Here is a 6,389-nt window from a genome sequence, read left to right on the forward strand (position 1 = left end):
AATGTTATGTCCTGCGATTTTGAGAGGATTTCAAAGGAAAAATCAGAGATAACTTTTTAGTCAATGACAAAGTAAGCAGTTTTTCTATGATTCCAGCCCGACTGGTGATATATGATACGAATCAGTCCATCTTTTAAAGAAAAATCTTGGACCTTTAGATAAAAAGTGGACCAAAAAGTGGACCTTTGAGCCTTGTTCGAACCCTTGTCCGACATACCCCCCTAACCCACGGCCATTGGGGGGGGGGGGGGGGTTGATACATCACAGGAAGAGGAAGTTCTGTGTCAGTTGCGGTCAGTGGAAGTGGCCCGGACAGTTCCTTAGCTTTCGGCAGTTTTTTTTTGTTAGACCACCCGTTATCCTTTATTATATATCAGTCTAGAGATTTGTACTGTACGTACATTTATACTGAAGTCTAGAATTCAGTATAAATTGTATACTGAATAGTATAAACTGTAAACTTCAATTACAGTTTCGTTCCCCATGGAGAAAGCTGAGTTATAATCTCCAAGCAGATGTAAGGACCGTTTAGGTCTGTTTTTGTAACATTACCCTTTTCTATATCTTAATGAATGAATGACGACCTTTATTGCACATTTTTGCCACACTGGGCTAAGTACAGGTCAAAACAAGACATGGTGAAAAGATACATACAAAATAAAACTAGCTATCTTTACATAATTATATATAAATTCAGCTTCTCGCTTTTCTGTTATAGTTGAGATAAAGGAACAGATATGTTTTTCGATGGAAGGTTTGTCAAGTCGCATTAGGAATATGAATTTTTCTACAGTGCTCAAGTGTATGAAGTAAGGAAATAGGTTTTGTACAAGCCTATACAGATCAGACAACGGGAATGAGCCCCGTTCTTACATCTGCTTGGAGATTACACTTGGCGGGTGGGCTGCCGTCCAACTCCACAAGTCAAGTGGGACCGGACGACCAATCACGTGCGCACACCATTTAGACAAATACTTGCTGTCCCCGCAGGAGATCGAAGTTTTGAGACGAGCCAGGTTGTATTACATCAGCACATCGCGTTTTTTCGGGTGTCCGGACGGGAGTAAAAGGGGCCCGTGCGGTCAGGTCTTCTCTTGAAGTCAGAGGAAGTCTCCGTGAATCAGTAGACCCCAGCATCCGGCGGCTGAATGTGTACGATACAGAACTTGTGAGGAATTACTAGTAATAATCTTTCCAGTGGAACGCACGGAGGGTATCGATGTCGACAGGACGTTCCGCCGAGAGCTCGTGTTGACTGCTTGCGGTCTGTGTGTGCCCGATCCACCGCCGGGCGTTGGGCAGAACATACCATGGTGAGTGGTGTACATGTTTGAGCAGGCTGGTGCGTCCCGCAAGTTTGTACTGTCAACAGTGATGTTTTAGTCTCAATTCCTCCTGTTTTTAAAGACTCCCCTACCTTTTAAAATCCGCTAAGCTCGCGTTGTGTTTTGTGTATAATCACTCGTGCCGTTCTACTAGTAGAGACGGCTTGCGGTGCATGTACACATTGTCAAGCAGGTGTAACATGCATTTCAGACGGCGTCTTGCTGTTTAACACCCCGGCACTAACTACGCTCGTCTGGCGTGTTCAAATCTCGCACTTTCCTCCAATTTACAACCCGCAATCGTACCGTGATGGGGTGAAATTTTAAACGGTAAACACAGTGAGACAGCGAGGGGAGTCTAGTGTTACGTTACCGCGGATACTGTGTGTGTTTAGCAGTCTATAATCGTGTTTTAATTTGGACTTTACCTTGTAAAAGGGCGGTGTATTGACGGTGAACTTTGGTCCGTCTGGTGTGTGTTGTTATGACATGGCGCGGTGTCGGTGGTTTGTTGTGCGGCCTGCTTCCGTACGATTGTAGGGTTAGCTCTTCCCGTCTGCTGGCACTCCTGGTAAGGGGGTGGAGTGGCTTGTCTGATTAGAAAATTATAGAAAATTTCAAAGCAGGATACGTTTAAACACGATGTCATGCAAGAACGAATGTATAGCAGACAAACTATGTAATTATGTTTCCAAATGTTTCAAAAAGAGGGAAGAAAGGGCAACTAACAATAGATGATAGGTAGTATATAGTATTGTTGTAATGTATAGACTCCTAGCACTTAGCATTAGTATATATATATAGCGTTCCAGTATGCAATACTCAAGTTTTTTTTAATCTTATTGTGCATTTAGCCCATCTGGGCAAGAACATGCAATAAAGATTCATATTATTAAAGGCATCCAATGCAATATTTCAGAGCGGCAAAACAACAAAAATATTCTGGATGAGGAAAGCTGTCTGATATTGACATTTACTGCCAGTTCGTAGCACGTCTTCGTCATCATTTCGATTTTTCAGTTTTCATACTCGAAGCGTTTAATATATAGCCCCCAAAATAAGCTTCTTGAGGAACCCCTTTATTTTTGGTACCACCTCTAAAACAGCCAAAAACCAGCCTATTATTATACGAAACAAGCAACCGTTTTCTAACCGGTTTGATTTTTTTTCCTCCCAGATATAATTAAGTATGCCAAAATAGGACCAGAAAATTAAGATGTTGTTTGCAAGCCCTGAAAGCGCTTTGGGTGCCTTTCACCTACTCTCCAAGCAGAGGTTTGGGTTTTGAGTTATTTTGGTTTGTTTTTAGGCTTTTTTATCGGGGTTTCTTTTTGAGACTGGAATTTATTTTTGGGGGGTTGGGATGAAAAAAAAGCCCCCAAAATAACGCAAAACCCAACCAGGCGCCTGGATTTTTTTCACGTTTACAAAATAATTGATTATCGCTTGAACTGTACACCTTGTGAAGGTCACTTTGGTCAAACAGTATCAAAGGTTGACTCTGACCTGTGTTTTTTTTAATGGTTTGTTTTCTTTGTGAGGGTTTGGGTAAACAGTCTATCACTTGTTATCGGCGATAGAGACATTGTCGGACACAAAAGAGGCATTTAGAACAGTACACACATCGCTAAAGGTACAAAATGGCATGTAACTTTTCATTGGGTTTTCAAACTAGACGGCTTAATTACTCTAATGGGGCAATAAATTATGGGGTCACTTCGACCGTGTCTTGTTGAATGCTATTATATCTTTTGGTATCAAGTTCTAGTTAATAAAGGTCACTACGTCTTACGATAACATGGATAAGATGAGATAATAATGCTTTGTTAGTTATTATTAAAATAAAGACACTTAAAGCGGTTTTAGGGCAGTAAAACTGTCATTTTTTGATGTAGTAAGTTGAATTAACCCTTTTCCATAGCATACTGATATCTGTGAGGCAAAAATGTGATGTCGCAGACGGAAAATGGTTGCTTGTTTTGTATCGTAGGCTGGTTCTAGTCAATTATTGGTGGTAACAAAAATATAATGGACTCCTCTCGATCTCATAGCTTGTCGTTGGAATAAGTAATAAGAAAAAAAGACGAAAATGTGCTAAGAAATGTCCTTAAATGTCAATCTCAGACAGATTTCCTCGTTCAGAATTTTTGTTGTTGTTGTTTTCATTTTCATCCTAAATGTTTTGCCACCCTGAAATTGCATTGGATGCCTTACAGGTGATCTCCAAGCTGATGTAAAAATTACCTGTCGGTGGATTTTAAATCGCTAAAAAAAGTCCAAAGCTAGGAAAATATTTACGGATTTGTAAAGGAAGCATTAAGATATGAAATATGTTAACGTCGTATTTAAGCGCATTGAAAGATGACGGAAAGGCTGAATTTGCCTTTACGAAGTCGTAAAGTCTACTGAAATATTTTCTCACCTTTAATACTTCTTTACAAATTGCGGAAACTTTGCTTAAATGTCTATTTTCGTGCTGTAAATATGTACTAACTGTTCCAAACACAGACGTGAAACACCACGACAGACCCGGATCCTTCCATCTGCTTGGAGATGAGTATCAGAAACAACTTGATGGCAACAAATTACAAAGATTGAACGCACGTTTGGAATTTTTATTTTCGATCTGAATGTTTGGAAATCTCGCTGGAAATCTGGAGTACTGTCTGTAGGGTCGACTTCATCATTGCGCATGCGTATACCTTATCAAAGCTAATCTCGAGACACTACTTAGGATTGTTCCATTGTCAATGGAGAGGGGGTTTTTTGGTGAAATTTTTTACAATATTTCTTTCTTTTGACCCAAATGGCCTAAATGCGCTTTTTTTAATCATTTGCTGACACCCACAGCTTCAAACTTTCCACATGTTTGCTACCGTTTGCAGTCCAAGCACTCTTAGGTCCTTGCCAAATAGTTGCCGGCGCCCGAACTGTCGAAATGGAATGTCCCAATGTCACAGGATGATAAACGAGCTAACTACCGAGCACAAATTAGACTGGGGCACAAATTTATCTCAGTACGATGGGTATGTCCTTATCGCGCCACAAGCCAATTCTCGCGGGATTTCGCGAGATGTTGGTATTTCTCTCTGTGATAAAATAGACATTACAAACTAGTCAGTGATAGTTTTTAGTCAAATTAGTCAGTGGTATTAATATTTATTTTATGCTATAGCTAGTCAAACACAAATTTATCTCAGTACGATGGGTATGTTCTTATCGCGCCAGAAGCCAATTCTCGCGGGATTTCGCGAGATGTTGGCATTTCTGTGTGACAAAATAGAGCCCACATTACAAACGTTTTGCCCGACTTTTCGTCAGTGATATTAATATTTATTTTACGCTATAGCTAGTCAAACACAAATTTATCTCAGTACGATGGGTATATCCTTATCGCGCCAGAACACAATTCTCGCGGGATTTCGCGAGATGTCGGCATTTCTGTGTGATAATAATTAGATCACCGCCATTACAAACTTGAGTCAGTGATTTGATATTTACTTTGAATACACTAGTAAAACAATCATATATCCTGCCCAAATGTCAACATTAACAGTAGATGTTGGTCACGCACTGGTGGCAGAAAATAAGTCTGCCAGAATGTTGCATGCTGTGACCTTTTTGAAGGACATGCAGTGGCGACAAGGATAACTTATAAGCTACAACTTGACACGTATCACGTTTTCGCAAATACACTCAGAAAATTGCTTGGTCGTGGAGGCCTTGATTTGAAACGTAGGGGGCTGCTATAAGTGTGTGTGCACCGATATTTTCTTGGGTGGAAGGGGGGGGGGGGCGATCTGGAGGCTGATGTTTTGATTCCACCATTATGTCATTCCATTCTTGGTCAAGGTTACGAGTGTGTTTGCCTCCCTTGTGTGCAAACTCTCCTCCACAATCCGATGCTTTGTTTATCTAACAGTGGCCGACATGACCACATGCCCCTCCGAGCATCCGTAGCTACTATATACATGCAGAGATTAGAGAGGTAGAGCGCTGCCTTCCAAAGAAAGCTGGGAGAAAGACGGTAAAATCAGCAGAAGCTAACAATATGCCCATTCAACCTCTGGAGGGTATGTTTATTTAATTGTTAGCGATAAGACCCTTCAAAGCTTCCATACCTACCCTTTCGATGCAACTCAGGACGACAGTACGACAGTTTTTTTTTATTGCCAAAATTAATGCGCGCGTGGACGTCATCCATAAAAATTAATTGGTGTGGCCTAATCACACCTGCTTTTACTAGTGAGTCCTCCCAAAGAGGACAGGACGTTTTGACGGATAGATGCCGTAGCGTGAAGAGATATCTCTCCCCACAGGCAACATGATGTATGCAGCTACCGCGCAGTACTTTAAACCATATCGTCATTTATAAACTCACAGTGTGTTCACCCTAGCGTAAACCTTTTAGTTGCCGTGACCGTTACAAGTGGTAGACAAATACAGAGAAGTAAGTGAATAATATATTACGTTTTGACAGATATGTGTGGCCTAAAAGGGAGGCTGTGTGCCAATGTTCAGCTACTTTAGGGTTTTGCCAATAAACCTGAACAGGAAAAGGCGAGGTAAAGTTGTACTCCCCTGCGGATAGACGTGTGCCAAGGTAAACCCAGTATGCCAATGTGGCGGTCCGCATTGGCGGAATATAGGGCAAACTGCAAGGTACGGCTAAGTATTGAATTCTGAAAAAAAAAGTTATCTAAGATTTCTTAATTACATTTGTTACCGAAAGAATCATTCGTACAGCCTACTAGACTAAGTATACCATTTACACTAGAGCTGTGTACCGGTACGCAGTACCGATACTGTACCGGAAAAATTGATTAGGTACAGGTCCAAAATACCTAATCCCTTAGTACCGGTACTGTACCTAAACAATTTCACACCAATTTGATGCCTATTTGTGACCTCAAATGTTTAAATAGCTGGTTAACAATGGGTGCCTGCGTAAGGACAGTGTGTTCATGAAAACAAAAACATCTTAGTTTTGCCTATATTTTATCTGAGCATTCGCCATAAGCAAAGAATAAACCTTAACTATTAAGTTTATTTATGTTTTTTTGT

The 6,389-nt window shown here is 40.8% G+C and overlaps 1 protein-coding gene across 2 annotated transcripts in view; it reads left to right on the forward strand.

Moving 5' to 3' along the window:
* LOC109463146 overlaps positions 1-6,389 on the forward strand; it is a 34,647-nt gene that overhangs the window by 10,021 nt on the left and 18,237 nt on the right. The window contains exon 1 of one of the 2 annotated variants that reach the window (XM_019759864.1): positions 891-1,313. The exons of the other annotated variant lie outside the window; for it this stretch is intronic. The gene's annotated coding sequence lies outside the window, so the exon portion shown is untranslated. Of the gene's footprint in view, positions 1-890; positions 1,314-6,389 lie in introns of those variants that run through there. 2 annotated transcript variants of the gene reach the window in all.

This window comes from Branchiostoma belcheri, unplaced genomic scaffold (assembly GCF_001625305.1).
Source record: "Branchiostoma belcheri isolate BF01 breed outbred unplaced genomic scaffold, Haploidv18h27 scaffold122, whole genome shotgun sequence".
Lineage (NCBI taxonomy): Eukaryota > Metazoa > Chordata > Leptocardii > Amphioxiformes > Branchiostomatidae > Branchiostoma > Branchiostoma belcheri.